This window comes from Pseudophryne corroboree, chromosome 7, assembly GCF_028390025.1.
Source record: "Pseudophryne corroboree isolate aPseCor3 chromosome 7, aPseCor3.hap2, whole genome shotgun sequence".
Classification (NCBI taxonomy): Eukaryota; Metazoa; Chordata; class Amphibia; order Anura; family Myobatrachidae; genus Pseudophryne; species Pseudophryne corroboree.
Genome location: NC_086450.1, coordinates 250,669,461 through 250,685,882, shown reverse-complemented (window position 1 = coordinate 250,685,882; position 16,422 = coordinate 250,669,461). Strand labels below are relative to the sequence as shown.

Below are 16,422 nucleotides of genomic sequence, written 5' to 3'. Positions count from 1 at the left end.
TATATACAGAACTCTGACCCTTTAAAATATTCAGTACGTTTTGTCCTCATTGCAGAGAACCAAGAAAGGTAACCAAACCCCAAGTGAGCATGTCAAGCCAATTTTCTACATAAATAAATGGGAAAAAATGAAACCTGCAAAATTTACAAAAAAGAATGCACACAGCTGTTTAACTAAAGCTACACCACCCACAAAGCTTTCACTGATCTGGTAGAATGTGCCTTCATATATTGTAGTAGCATGTTTCCCTGTACCAATAATATAAGCATGCCATGACAGAAGTGATGCCTACAAAACAGGTGATATTCATCAAAACAGACAATAATTAGAGGCATCAGAGGACAAAAAGATCAGGTATACTGTAATTTGTGAATTAAATCTTAAAATGCTGTAACTATACCAAATGAGCTAGAAGATCGATCATACTCAGTATAGAGATTCTTACCTAATGTCAATGTCCTGATTTAAGTCAAATTTAGAAAGCACTTTCAGTGGAAAACATGATTTGGTCAGGATGATATTATGACATCCACCAGGCCATGGAAATAAGTGATAAAACTATTTTGCACATTTAAAAAAAATAAAAAATATCACATGCACTGTATGGAGTGGTTCAAAACAATGCTGTTATTATGTAGTCAACCCTAAACTCAACATCAAGAAATAAATAGTACTGTACAGTTGTTGCAGATGAATCACACTTTGCATGAAAGTGTGCCACCGTCTTCTGGAAGAATGCAGCAAGACTACCTTTTAAAGGACCTCTAGTGTTACATGCTTTTCAGCTCTATGCATGTTCTCTATTAGAACTTTAACAATTATGGTGTCAACTGCAGCACTGTCAAAGACAGCTGCACTATTCACTAATAGTAAAACTGTTCCTGTATTAACATGGACTTCTTCAGGAAAGAGGACAAAACGGATCCACAAACATTGTGAATATGTCCATTTACCATGATCATGTCACCAATAGAACCCACATCTTAACGTTTTGACAATACTTGGAAAACATAAAATCGAGGAAACCAATAAAAATAGCATTTTAATTACCTACCGGAAAATCCTTTTCTCGTAGTCTGTAGAGGATACTGGGGTTCCATTTAGTACCATGGGGTACTAGAAGGGTCCACTAGGAGCCATGGGCACTTTAAGAATTTGATAGTGTGGGCTGGCTCCTCCCTCTATGCCCCTCCTACCAGACTCAGTCTAGGAAACTGCGCCCGAGGACACATACATACTTTGAGAGAAGGATAAAGCGCACACAGAGGAAAGCTATGCAGGAACAGCAACAGCTGAACCAACAATACTTAACCAAGTATCAGTGCAGGAAGAATGAAGCACCGGGCGGGCGCCCAGTATCCTCTATGGACTACGAGAAAAGGATTTACAGGTAGGTAATTAAAATCCTATTTTCTCTTACGTCCTACCTAGAGGATACTGGGGTTCCATTTAGTACCATAAGGTTGTACCAAAGCTCCCAAACCGGGTGGGAGAGTGCTGATGTTCCTGCAGAACTGATTGACCAAACTGAAGGTCCTCAGAGGCCAAAGTATCGAACTTGTAGAACTTAGCAAACGTTTTCGAACCAGACCAAGTAGCCGCTCGGCAGAACCCACCATCCTAGTACAGTGGGCCTGTACAGATTTTGGAACCGGCGAACCTGCCGTCAAATAAGCATGCTGGATAGTGAGCCTGATCCAGCATGCAATTGTCTACCTTGAAACAAGACACCCAATTTTATTGGGATCATATAGAACAAACAGCAAGTTGGATTTCCTGTGACGGGCTGTCTTCTTTACATATACCTTCAAAGCCCTCACAACATCCAAAGACAATGAAGTGTCGGTGATAACCGGAACCACAATAGGTTGGTTGAAACGCTGACACCACTTTCGAAAGAAATTGCTGTCAAGTTCTGAGTTCAGCTCTGTCCTCATGGAAAATTAAATAGGGGCTCTTGTGAGACAAAGCCCCCAAGCTCCAACACGCGTCTTGCTGAAGCCAAGGCCAACAGTGTGACATAAGATATTTTACGTCCACCTTCTGTAATGGTTCAAATCAGTCCGATTGGAGAAACGGCAGCACCAAATTGAGATCCCAAGGTGCCGTGGGAGGCACAAAGGGAAGTTTGATGCGCAGAACCCCTTTTAAAAACGTCTGGACCACAGGGAGAGAAGCCAATTGTTTCTGAAAGAAAATGGACAAGGCCAAAATCTGGACTTTTATGGAGCCCAGACGTAGGCCCACATCCACACCTGCCTGCAGAAAAAGCAGGAAACGTCCCAGGTGAAATTCCACCTCAGAATAAGTTCTGCTCTCACACCAAGAGATGCATTTCTTCCAAACATGGTGGTAATGTTTAGACGTTAGCCCCTTCCTGGCTTGGATCACAGTCGGGATAACTTTGTTACGGATCCCTCTTCTGGCTAGAATTCAGCTGTTCAACTTCCATGCCGTCAAACGTAGCCACGGTAAGTCCTGATAGATGAACGGGCCCTGTTGCAGAAGATCCAGTTAACTGGAAGGACAACTTCCTGACTTGACCATCTTCCTTGAAACTGCATCCCCTGGGTGACTGCTCCCCAACCTCGGAGGCTTGCGACCGTGGTTAACAGGATCCAGTCCTGAATTCCGAACCGCCGACGAGATGTGAGGTCTGTAGCCACCACAGAAGGGAGATCCTGGCTTTTGGTGACAGACGAATCCTCTGGTGCATGTCAATATGTGATCCCAACCATTTGTCCAACAGATCGAGCTGGAAGGGTCTTGCGTGAAACCTTCGGTATTGAAGCGCCTCGTAAGAGGCCACCATTTTCCCCAGCATGCGAATGCATAGATGCACCGATATCCGGGTTAGCTTCAGGACATCCTGAACCATCGACTGGATTACCAATGCCTTTTCCAACGGAAGGAACACTTTCTGCGACTCCGTGTCCAGTATCATTCCCCGGAATGGAAGCATCCAAATTGGCTCTAGGTGAGATTTCGGAAGGTTCAGAATCCACCCGTGATCCTGGAGAAGTTTGGTTGAGAGACCAATGCTGTCCAGCAACCTCTCCCTGAACGGTGCCTTTATCAGAAGATCGCCCAGGTACGGAATTATGTTCACTCCCTTCTTGCGGAGTATAACCATCATCTCTGCCATCACTTTGGTGAACACCCTCGGTGCCATGGAAAGACCAAATGACAGGGCCTGGAACTGGTAGTGACAGTCCCACAGTGCAAACCGTAGATAAGCCCGATGAGGTGGCCATATCGGAATGTGAAGGTACGCATCCTTGATATCCAGAGACACTAGGAATTCCCCTTCATCCAGACCTGAGATCACCGCTCTCAGAGACTCCATCTTGAACTTGAACACGTTTAAGAACGGGTTCAATGACTTGAGGTTCAGAATTGGTCGTACCGAACCGTCCGGTTTCGGTACTACAAACAAGTTGGAATAGTACCTCTTGTTGTGCAAATGAGGTGGAACTGGAACAATGACTTGAGTCTGTACCAGTTTTTGACTGCCTGATTTGAAGAATCTGTGAGGTGGGAGCTCTTGGAACTCCAATCTTTAGCCGTGGGAAATAAGATCTATGACCCAGGGATCCCAGCACGAACTTGAGAAGATGTGACTGAAGAATTTTAGTCGGGCTCTCACCTGACAGTCTTCCAGGCATCGCGGTCCACCGTCATGCTGAAGGCTTTGAGGAAGCAGAGCCTGAGCACCTGCAGTTGCTAGTCTGCGTGGTTTACCTCTTGCACCTCTGGAGGCCGTAGAAGCACATCTGGATTTTTCCTTAAACTTGGCTATCCGAAAGGACTGTAAATGTGAAGCTGAATAAGCTTTCCTGGCTGGGGGAGCTGCGGAAGGAAGATACGTAGACTTACCCGCAGTAGCAGTGGGGATCCATTTGTCTAGTTAGTCTCCAAACAAGGCCTCTCCTGTGAATGATAGGCCTTCCACGCCTATCCTGGAGTCCACATCAGCAGTCCACTGGCGTAGCCACAAGCCTCTGAGTGCTGACACTGCCATAGCGGTGGTGTGTGCATTAAGCAAACCAATCTCTTTTATGGCTTCCACCATAAAGTTCGCAGAGTCCTGTATATGCTGGAGTAATCAACATCCCCCCTAGACAAGGAATCTAATCCCTCAATTAGGTTACCTGACCATTTAGCAATGGCTTTTGTGATCCACGCACATGCAATAGTTGGTCTCTGGGCCACCCCAGCAGCTGTGTACAATGATTTGAGTGTAGTCTCAATTTTAAGGTCAGCCATATCTTTTATGGAGGCTGCACCAGGGACAGGCAATACAATTTTTCGTGACAGCCTAGACACTGGTGCGTCCACTATCGGTGGATTTTCCCATTTTTTCCTATCCTCCAGAGGAAAAGGAGGAGATGAGAGCAACCTTTTAGGGATTTGAAATTTCTTATCAGGATTAACCCACAGTTCCTCAAACGGTATTCAATTCCTTTTACGCAGGAAAAGTGACGGAGGACTTCTTTTTTACATTAAAATAAGATTCCTCACACTCCTCTGACACCTTATCAGTAATATGCAGAACATCTCTGATAGCCTCTATAAGAGCCTCTATTCCCTGTGATAGAGTAGCACACCCCCCCCCCCAAAACCACCTCACCCACCTCCATGTCTGACCCATCAGCGTCAGACTGCAGGATATGGGCCAGAGATCATATTTGCGGACAAATGGGAGGGGATTGAGACGCTGGTTTGGATGCTCTATTCATCAACTCATCCACAGTGTCTTAAGTATTGAGTCTCTCTCATTGCTGGACAGCTTTGTAGAAATATTTGAGATCATTCCCTTAATGGAATTAACCCATTCTGGTTCAGCCCCGCTATTCTGGGAAGGTGCCCTGCCCTGAGTACCCAGTAGTGAGCCCCCTGGTGAAGAGGAACACTCCACTGCACAAGAAAAAAACTCTTTGCCTGACATAATGTAAATGTGACCACACACACACACACACACACACACACACACAGGAAAAGGTTAAGCACAATTAACCCATAAAGAGCCCTTCAGGGAGCCAGCAATTTGGAGCCAGCCCCCACCACACCCTTATCGCTAATGCCAAGCTTAGCCGGGTCGCAGACTAAGTACCCTGATAGGGGATTTAGTACACTAACACTCGCTCCCCCCCTGCTATGACCCCCTGGTACCGCTGAGGAAAGTTGGTGTCACACTGGATGAGCTGCGCATCCCTGTCAGTCAGCGTCTGTGTCCACTGCAGAGGGAAACTGGCGCTGGTGAGCTGCTGGATCATCTCATAATGAAGCCCCGTCCCTTCAATGGCGCACGGTCTTCCCACTTTTTTTTTTTTTATACTGGCTTAGGTAAATCTGTTGCTTAATATGGAGAGAAAATCGTTTTAAGGCTGTTTTTGCCAGTGTGGGTACTGTGTACAGTGTACAGAGACGCAGCTGTGTACTGTGTCTGGAGAAGCAATAAACCCCGGTTAGAAGCGTCTCCGTACACTCATGCTGCCATAATGGCCGGCGACCCGCTAGTCGGGACGCCGGCTTAGTACTCGCCACTCTTCTTTCTTCTGGCTGTTAGGGGCGGCGGCGTGCTGCGGGAATGTACGCTCGCCGTGGTGGGGCTTGCGAATAGTTCCCTCAGGAGCTCAGTGTCCTGTCAGCTGGGAACGGGACCATTAACCCTTCAAGAAGTTGGGCCGTTTTTAACCCTTCAATATACACCCCCCCCCCCCCCCCCCCCCCCAAAGTCCCACAAAGCAGGCAGGCTGGTGCCAACCAGCCCTGCCTGAAAATAACAAACATAAAATAAATGCAGAAAACTCTTCATGAGCTTCCATAAGCGTGACTGGCTCCTCTGGGCACATTTTCTAAACTGAGTCTGGTAGGAGTGGCATAGAGGGAGGAGCCAGCCCACACTATCAAATTCTTAGAGTGCACATGGCTCCTAGTGAATTAGTCTATACCCCATGGTACTAAATGGAACCCCAGTATCCCCTACAGACAGAGAAAAGGATTTTCCGGTAGGTAATTAAAATCCTATTTTTATTGGTTTCCTTGATTTATGTTTTCCAAGTATTGTCAAAACGTTAAGATATAGGTTCTGTTGTACTGTTGGGGACATGATCATGGTAAATGGACATATTCACAATGTTTGTGAATCCCATGGTACTAAATAGAACCCCAGTATCCTCTAGGACGTAAGAGAAAATCAATTGACAATTCCAATAGGATCAACACAGGAATGTCTGAATCCCATGTCCTGAAGAATTGCTACATTTTGTGGTTGGCAGAAAGGGGGAGATAAAAATAGGATTTTGGTACTTACCAGGTAAATCCTTTACTTTGAATCCATAGGGGGCACTGGAGTACTCTTGGGGATATGGACGGTGCATTAGCAGGGAAGGCAGATTTAAATATTTAAATGTGTAACCCTCCTCTTCCCTCCTCCATACTCCCAAGAACCTCAGTGTTTTTTACTGAGCCGAACAGGAGCGACAGAGAGGTGAACAATGGAGAATTACATATAACATTATAAAATAACGGACAACAATAAAGTTGAAACCTAACATAACGGACAACTAGAAAGTTGTCACTACCATAGATAATCACTATAACATCAGAATTAGTTGGTGATAACGTGTTACCATAAGGTTTCTTGAACTTACCACAAGCTAGTAAAAAACTGCTCTGGGTTGACGTCCAGTGCCCCCTATGGATTCAAAGAAAAAGATTTACCTGGTAAGTAAAACAAAATCCTATTTTCTTTTTCATCCACTAGGGATCACTGGAGTACTCTTGGGATGTACCAAAGTTTCCCCCGTGGGCGGGAGAGCTGTTTGGCACCTGTAACACTAGACGGCCAAAGCTAGATGCTGATGCCACAAATGTATTAAACTTGTAAAAGCGCACAACGTGTGCATTGATGACCATGTAGCCGCACGGCAAAGTTGCGTTGTAGAAACTCCACGACCTGTTGCCCATGACGTTCCCACAGAACATGTGGAATGAGCTGAAACTGATGTAGGCGGTTGTAGCCTAGCACGAAGGTAAGTCTGACGTATGGTCAGTGTAATCCACCTGGCTAAGGTCTGTTTGGGAGCTGGCCAACCCAACCTGACTAGATCAGAGAGAACAAACAATGTATCCATTTTACGTACTGCTGATGTTCGGGCTATCTAAAGGCATAGTGCGCGTACCACATCCCAAATAGCTGTTCCTGCACTTCCGAGAGACCGTCCCCAAACAATTCCTCACCCTTATAAGGCAAAACTTCCATGTGCCTTTTGGAATCAGCATCACCTGTCCACTGCCGAGTCCATAATACTCTCCTGGCAGAAATGGACATTGCATTAATTCTAGATGCCAGCCGGCAAATGTCCCTCTGTGCATCCCTCATATATAAGACTACGTCTTTAATATGCTCTATGGTTAGCAAAATAGTATCCCTGTCAAGGGAATCAATGTTATCTGACAGGGAATCAGACCATGCTGCTGCAGCACTACAAATCCATGCTGAAGCAATAGCAGGTCGCAGTATAGTACCTGAGTGTGTATACACAGACTTCAGGATAGCCTCCTGCTTTCTATCTGCAGGCTCCTTTAAGGCGGCCGTATCCTGAGACGGCAGTGCCACCTTTTTTGATAAGCGTGTGAGCGCCTTGTCCACCCTAGGGGATGTCTCCCAGCGTAACCTATCCGTTGGCGGGAAAGGGTACGCCATTAGTAACCGCTTAGAAATCACCAGTTTCTTATCTGGGGAACACCACGCTTCTTCACACAATTCATTTAACTCATCGGATGGGGGAAAAGTCACTGGCTGCTTTTTCTCCCCAAACATAATACCCTTTTTTGTGGTAACCGGGTTAATGTCAGAAATGTGCAACACATTTTTCATTGCCGTAATCATGCATCGGATGGCCCTTGTGGATTGTACATTTGTCTCATCCTCGTCGACACTGGAGTCAGACTCCGTGTCGACATCTGTGTCTGCCATCTGAGGTAGCGGGCGTTTTTGAGCCCATAATGGCCTCTGAGACGCTTGGGCAGGCGCGGGCTGAGATGCCGGCTGTCCCAAAGCTGTAACGTCATCGAACCTTTTATGCAAGGAGTTGACACTGTCGGTTAATACCTTCCACATAGCCATCCACTCTGGTGTCGGCCCCGCAGGGGGCGACATCACACTTATCGGCTCCTGCTCCGCCTCCACGTAAGCGTCCTCATCAAACATGTCGACACAGCCGTACCGACACACCGCACACACACACAGGGAATGCTCTGACTGAGGACAGGACCCCACAAAGTCCTTTCGGGAGACAGAGAGAGAGTATGCCAGCACACACCAGACACCAGAGCGCTATATAACTGAAGGATTTACACTAATACACAGTGAATTTTCCCCCAATAGCTGCTTATTATCACAATTTGCGTCTAAATTTATGTGCCCCCCCTCTCTTTTTTACCCTTTCCGTAGTGTATACTGCAGGGGAGTGCCTGGGGAGCGTCCTTCCAGCGGAGCTGTGAAGAGAAAATGGCGCTGGCTGTGCTGAGGAAGATAGCCCCGCCCCTTCAGCGGTGGGCTTCTCCTGCTTTTTTAATAATATTTATGGCGGGGGATTAGGCACATATACAGTTTAGAACTGTATTATGTGCATTTTGCCAAGTAAGGTATACTAATTGCAGCCCAGGGCGCCGCCCCCCCCCCCCCCCCCCAGCGCCCTGCACCCACCAGTGACCGTAGCGTGTGGTGTGCTGTGGGAGCAATGGCGCACAGCTGCAGTGCTGTGCGCTACCTTATTGAAGACAGCCGATTTTCTCCGGAATCTTCCGTCTTCTGGCTCTGCAAGGGGGACGGCGGAGCAGCTCCGGGAACGGACGATCGAGGTCGGGCCCTGTGTTCGATCCCTCTGGAGCTAATGGTGTCCAGTAGCCTTAGAAGCACAAGCTAGCTGCAAGCAGGTAGGTTTGCTTCTCTCCCCTAAGTCCCACGTAGCAGAGAGTCTGTTGCCAGCAGATCTCACTGAAAATAAAAAACCTAACAAATACTTTCTTTATAGTGAACTCAGGAGAGCCCACTAAGTGCATCCAGCTCTGGCCGGGCACAGATTCTAACTGAGGTCTGGAGGAGGGGCATAGAGGGAGGAGCCAGTGCACACCAGCTGGAGCCCGTCTATTCCCCATGGTCCTTACGGAGTACCCAGCATCCACTAGGACGTCAGAGAAAACGTCTATGTTTCCTAACAGTCGCAAGTACAAGTGCACCGAGACTTCCTGTGGATCGAGCACAAATTGTACTAGCGTACAAATATTTTGTGCTTTTTGTATCTTAGGAATGTAATTCCTTGACATAAAACCTGGCTTGATTTGCAGAAGTTTACCATCCAATCGTGCTGAACTAGCACATTGTACGTTAGTGAGGTATTTTGAAGGAGTATCTGTTGAGACGGAGTTTTGATGAGATGGTTGTCTAAGCACAGAATTATCACTACCAGGGATCTGAGAATAGCTATTATCACAGACATCACCCTTGTGACTACCCGAGGCGCTGACGAGAGGCCAAATAGTAGTGTCTGAAAATGATAATGGGTTTGTTGTACTGCAAACCTTGAAGTATGCCTGATGTGACAAAAAAAAATGTAATGCGTAAGTACACGTCCTTGAGCTTCAGTGAAAGGACGATTTCTGTTGTAACTCGCAATCACTGACCGCAGGAATTCCCTTTTAACTATGTAGTAAGGCACGTACTGATTGAGCCTCTTTAGGTTCAATATGGTTATGACCGAGCAGTCCAGCTGTGGTACTACAAAAATAAATAAAAATAAATAAATAAAAAATTGTAGTAATAATAACATTGAATGTACAAGAGACTGAATTGCGGTCTACAGGACTGCCTTTGTGTGTTCTGACACAGGCAAGCTTGTTTTGGATATTGCCTTGGAAAAACCACCACAAAAGGTGGTAGACAATGGAACTCTATTTTAAGCACTAAATTGGGGATCTACAGCTCTGTGGATTTCCGCAATCACGTGAAATGCAACATCTGAAGATATGTTCCACAAAAGGCGAATAGAGACAGCTGAAAGCTCACCATGCCACTGGCTTGGCAGACCAAACGACGGTTAGTGGTTCATTGAAAACCACATCCTGTAGGATAGCCCCGAAAAGGATGAGGTCTAAAAGGGGTCGATTCTATTCGGCAACTAATGAATAGCGCCGGGAATTAGCTCCCGATGCTATTCAATTCAGCAACTAGTTACGTCGGCGATGGCCCGTTCTCGCCGACAAAACAGGTTGAATTGTCGGGAGAACGGGCATTCTCCGACTTAACTCCCCGGCGCAAGGCTGATTCCCGACAGAATCAGCCTCGCGCCGGCCGCGAGGCAGCACTTTTGTCGGGTTTCTCTTCTCATCCCCCGGGGATGAGAGAAGAATTCCCGACAATTGCAGGTAATTAGTTGCTGAATTGAATAGCGTCGGGAGCTAATTCCCGGCGCTATTCATTAGTTGCCGAATAGAATCGACCCCCAAAGATTTGAACGCTGGTGTAGCGTGTTTCCATTAGGAACTGGTGTGTAAATGGTTGGAAACAGACTTTCTCCGGCTGGGTCCACAGGTTATCCACAGAATAACATTGGGATATGCCAGAGCGACAGCGGAAATGGCACCAAATAGTCACAAGCTTTCTGGCCTCCCAGGATGCATCGGGCTGATCCATATAATCCCGCCCACTGACTCAGTCAAATCAGTTTTTTGTTTGGTGCGGCAGCAGCCGGACCATGGTCACAGGGCTGCTGTTAAGGCAGCCCTAAGCTTTTATTATTTTATTTTTATAGTATTACTATGGTTTGAGTGATCTTTCTTAACAGCGTCTTAAACGCATGCTAGAAAGAGTCGCTCCAACAAATCTCCTCCGGGTCGCAACAACGCTTACCTCCAGGTATTAGTGCTGTCTCGACGGGCGTCTGTCGGATGTTCTAGCAGGTCCAGCAGATGTTACCAGGCTGTGGCCGGAGCATGGGGAGAAGGTAAGGCATCGGTTCCACTTACTAGGGGATTCCGGACACAGCTGCACTGTATTGGAGGAGACCACAAACAGTGGCTGACGCGCCACCACTCTTAAGTGCTCCTGCGCTATATGCTTTAGGGATCATAGGTGCCAGGACTAGGTTGAGGCCGCGATCCCTGGAGTTTATGTCAGCAGGGGGAGTCAGACGCTCTGCTGGTCAACCCTCCCCCCAGTTCATGACCAGTTTCCATGCGTCTCCCGTCCATGAACTGATAACCGCACTTCCGTCTCAGATGCTACCACGAGGGTACTCGGTCGCAGCTTAGGCCGCTCCGGTTGTGTACACTAGAGTTGCTGCCGAGACAGGGTCGCAGACAGGAGCGTCTGCATACACTCATCGTTCACTGAGCGTCTCTGTCCGTTATTGAGCGTCTGTGTCTCTTATCAGTTACCAGAGGGGCAGTGTACACTAGTAGCGACTGAATCCACTCAGCGTCTTTCGAGCGTATTGATCAATCCTGGTAGTGGGGTGAGTCTCCCTGTATCCCACTCTACTAAGGGTTATACAGTACTAAAATTCTATCTACAGTGTAGTATGAATAATTTTGGTACACAATGCATATGAGGCCTGTACAGTACTGTGGTTTTCTGCATTATTTGACTGAAAAACTTATTGAAATAGCTGTTTAAAAACAAACAGTAAATTGTACTCCTACATATTGGACAAGTAATTTTGTGGTTGATTATATACTCATATGACAATTGCTAATATTTAACATGTGACTGACTGCTAGTGTGATTGCTGACTTTTATATGTTTGTCGGTATTGTTTCTGAACCTCAATTCGGGTGCTCGGGTTGTGGTCAGATTGATATCACTTCTATATTTATATAAGTGATCTCAGTCACAGAATGTGTAGCATATTGTATAAACAGATTATTTACCATGTCTAGGAGCGGCAAAAGTGACGAGGATACTTTAGCAGGGACTCCTACACCCTTAATATGTCTATCTTGTAAAGTAGGGGTTTTAGCACAGTATCTAACTTATGACGGGTTATGTGCAAACTGTTGTGCATAACAGCAAAATAAAAAAAGACAGGTTCAGCAACCAGTAGATCCACCATGGGGTGTGTTTGCACAGACTGTCTACAATAGCTGACAGATAAGCACCTGTGGTGCCACAACCGGGAGTAGGATACACTATTAACCCTTACATGCAGCTCCCTTCTTGTGGGTTAATTCCAGCAGCTTTAACAAGTAAGCAGGCTAGTGAACCCAGGGTAGATACATCTATGTTACAGACTACACAAGACGATACAACAGATGAGGATACTGTGTATTCAAATTCCCCATATGACGACCATTCGGAGGGTTTCAGCTCAGAGGATATAGCTGAGCTTATTGATGCCATGAAGGCTGTTCTGTCTCTGGAAGAATCAGCCAAAGCAATAACAAAATCTAAAGCAACTGTGTTTAAACGTCCAAAAGCAGTTAGGATTGAGTTTCCAGCGTCAGAAGATCTGACGGAAATTATGGAAGAACCTTGGGCTACACAATAAAAAAATAAGATTTTACTTACCGGTAAATCTATTTCTCGTAGTCCGTAGTGGATGATGGAGACTCCGTAAGGACCATGGGGAATAGACGGGCTCCGCAGGAGACTGGGCACTCTAAGAAAGATTTAGTACTACTGGTGTGCACTGGCTCCTCCCTCTATGCCCCTCCTCCAGACCTCAGTTAAGGAAACTGTGCCCGGAAGAGCTGACATTACAAGGAAAGGATTTTGGAATCCAGGGTAAGACTCATACCAGCCACACGAATCACACCGTATAACTTGTGATAACATACCCAGTCAACAGTATGAACAACAACAGAGCATCAGACAAACCTGATGCAACCATAACATAACCCTTATTTAAGCAATAACTATATACAAGTATTGCAAAAGAAGTCCGCACTTGGGACGGGCGCCCAGCATCCACTACGGACTACGAGAAATAGATTTACCGGTGAGTAAAATCTTATTTTCTCTAACGTCCTAGTGGATGCTGGGGACTCCGTAAGGACCATGGGGATTATACCAAAGCTCCCAAACGGGCGGGAGAGTGCGGATGACTCTGCAGCACCGAATAAGCAAACACAAGGTCCTCCTCAGCCAGGGTATCAAACTTGTAGAACTTTGCAAAAGTGTTTGAACCCGACCAAGTAGCTGCTCGGCAAAGCTGTAATGTCGAGACCCCTCGGACAGCCGCCCAAGAAGAGCCCACCTTCCTTGTGGAATGGGCTTTTACTGATTTTGGAGGCGGCAAGCCAGCCGCAGAATGAGCCTGCTGAATCGTGTTACAGATCCAGCGAGCAATAGTTTGCTTTGAAGCAGGAGCACCCAGCTTGCTGGATGCATACAGGATAAACAGCGAGTCAGGTTTTCTGACTCCAGCCGATCTGGCTACATAAATCTTCAAAGCCCTGACTACATCTAGTAACTTGGAATCCTCCAAGTCACGAGGAGCCGCAGGCACCACAATAGGTTGGTTCAAATGAAAAGATGACACCACCTTTGGCAGAAATTGCGGACGAGTCCGTAATTCTGCCCTGTCCATATGGAAAACCAGATAGGGGCTTTTACATGACAAAGCCGCCAATTCTGACACACGCCTAGCCGAAGCTAAGGCCAATAGCATGACCACTTTCCACGTGAGATATTTTAACTCCACGGTCTTAAGCGGCTCAAACCAGTGAGATTTCAGGAAACTCAACACCACGTTAAGATCCCAAGGTGCCACAAAAAAGGGGCCGAATATGCAGCACTCCCTTTACAAACGTCTGAACTTCAGGTAGAGAAGCTAGTTTTTTTTATGAAAGAAAATGGATAGTGCCGAAATCTGGACCTTAATGGACCCCAATTCTAGGCCCAAAGTCACTCCCGACTGCAGGAAGTGAAGGAAACGGCCCAGCTGGAATTCCTCTGTAGAGGCATTCCTGGCCTCACACCCAGCAACATATTTTCGCCGTATACGGTGATAATGTTTAGCCGTCATGTCCTTCCTAGCCCTTATCAGCGTAGGAATAACCTCATCCGGAATCCCTCTTTTCTACTAGGATCCGGCGTCCAACCGCCATGCCGTCAAACGCAGCTGCGGTAAGTCTTGGAACATACGAGGTCCCTGCTGCAACAGATCCTGCCCTAGAGGCAGAGGCCATGGGTCCTCTGTGAGCATTTCTTGCAGCTCTGGATACCAAGTCCTTCTTGGCCAATCCGGAACAATAAGTATTGTTCTCACTGCTCTTCTTCTTATGATTCTCAGCACCTTGGGTAAGAGAGGAAGAGGAGGAAACCCATAAACCGACTGGAACATCCACGGTGTCACCAGTGCGTCTACAGCTATCGCCTGAGAGTCTCTTGACCTGGCCCAATACCTCTGTAGCTTTTTGTTGAGGCGGGATGCCATCATGTCCACCTGTGGCAGTTCCCACCGACCTACAATCTGCGCGAAGACTTCTTGATGAAGTCCCCACTCTCCCGGGTGGAGGTCGTGTCTGCTGAGGAAGTCTGCTTCCCAGTTGTCCACTCCCGGAATGAACACTGTTGACAGTGCTCTTACATGATTCTCCGCCCAGCGAAGAATTATGGTGGCTTCTACCATCGCCACCCTGCTCCTTGTGCCGCCTTGGCGGTTTACATGAGCCACTGCGGTGATATTGTCTGGTTGAATCAGAACCGGTTGGTCGCAAAGCAGGGTCTCCGCTTGACTTAGGGCGTTGTATATGGCCCTTAGTTCCAGGATATTGATGTGAAGGCAAGTCTCCTGCCTTGACCACAGCCCTTGGAAATTTCTTCCCTGTGTGACTGCCCCCCACCCTCGGAGGCTTGCATCCGTGGTCACCAGGACCCAGTCCTGAATGCCGAATCTGCGACCTTCGAGAAGGTGAGCACTCTGCAGCCACCACAGGAGAGACACCCTGGCTCTGGGGGATAGGGTGATTAACCGATGCATCTGAAGATGTGATCCGGACCACTTGTCCAGTAAGTCCCATTGGAAGGTCCTCGTATGGAACCTGCCGAAGGGAATGGCCTCGTATGATGCCACCCTCCTTCCCAGGACTCGAGTGCACTGACACCTGTTTTGGTTTTAATAGATTCCTGACCAGTGTCACGAGCTCCTGAGCTCTCTCTCTATCGGGAGATAAACCCTTTTCTGGTCTGTGTCTAGGATCATGCCTAGGAGAGGCAGATGAGTCGTAGGAACCAACTGTGACTTTGGAATATTTAGAATCCAGCCGTGTTGCCGTTACACTTCCAGAGAAAGTGATACGCTGTTCAGCAACTGCTCTCTTGATCTCGCTTTTATGAGGAGATCGTCCAAGTACGTGATAATAGTGACACCTTGCTTCCGCAGGAGCACCATCATTTCCGCCATTACCTTGGTGAATATTCTCAAGGCCGTGGAGAGACCAAACGGCAACGTCTGAAATTGGTAATGACAATCCCGTACTGCAATTCTGAGGTACGCCTGATGAGGTGGATAAATGGGGACATGAAGGTATGCATCCTTTATGTCCCGAGTCACCATAAAATCTCCCCCTTTCAGGCTTGCAATGACCGCTCTTAGCGATTCCATCTTGAACTTGAACCTTTTCAGGTATATGTTCAGGGATTTTAAATTCAATATGGGTCCGACCGAACCGTCTGGTTTCGGGACTACAACATGGTCGAATAATAACCCCCCTCCTTGTTGAAGGAGGGGAACCTTGACCACCACCTGTTGAAGATACAATTTGTGAATTGCAGTTAATACTGTTTCCCTCTCGTGGGGGGAAGCCGGCAGGGCCATCGGTGAGGGAGCATCTTCTCAAAGTCCAGCTTGTATCCCTGAGACACAATATCTATTGCCCAGGGATCTAATAGGGAGTGAACCGACTTGTGGCTGGACTTACGAAGGCGTGCCCCCACCGGGCCTAGCTCCGCCTGTGGAGCCCCAGCGACATGCGGTGGATTTTCGTCTCTTTGGGCCTGTTTTATATATATATATATATATATACCTATCTCTTAAGACAGCATCTTTAATAAATATATATATATATATATATATATATATATATATATATATATATCTCTATATATCTCTCTATATATACATATATATATATATATATATATATCTATATGCATACTAGGGTCTCAATCTCTGCTCAATCTCCATGCCGACACAATCGCCGGTCTGAGTAGTGTACGCTATCTGCAGGATCCCTGAGAATAGCTAGTGCTACCTTCTGGGCAAAGGTGACACTCTAGGGGAAGATTCCCATCACATCCTGGCCCTAGAGGGGAAAGGATACTGCCTGAGAATTTTTTGTGGGAAGCTGCAGTCTCTTGTCTGGAGATTCCCGCTCTTTTTCCTCATGAGAGGAGGGAAATTTACCTCAGCT

General features: G+C 46.9%; 1 protein-coding gene across 2 annotated transcripts in view; it reads right to left on the bottom strand.

Moving 5' to 3' along the window:
- Window positions 1-16,422, bottom strand: part of SF3B1 (splicing factor 3b subunit 1) — a 283,573-nt gene that overhangs the window by 87,793 nt on the left and 179,358 nt on the right. The window lies entirely within an intron of this gene.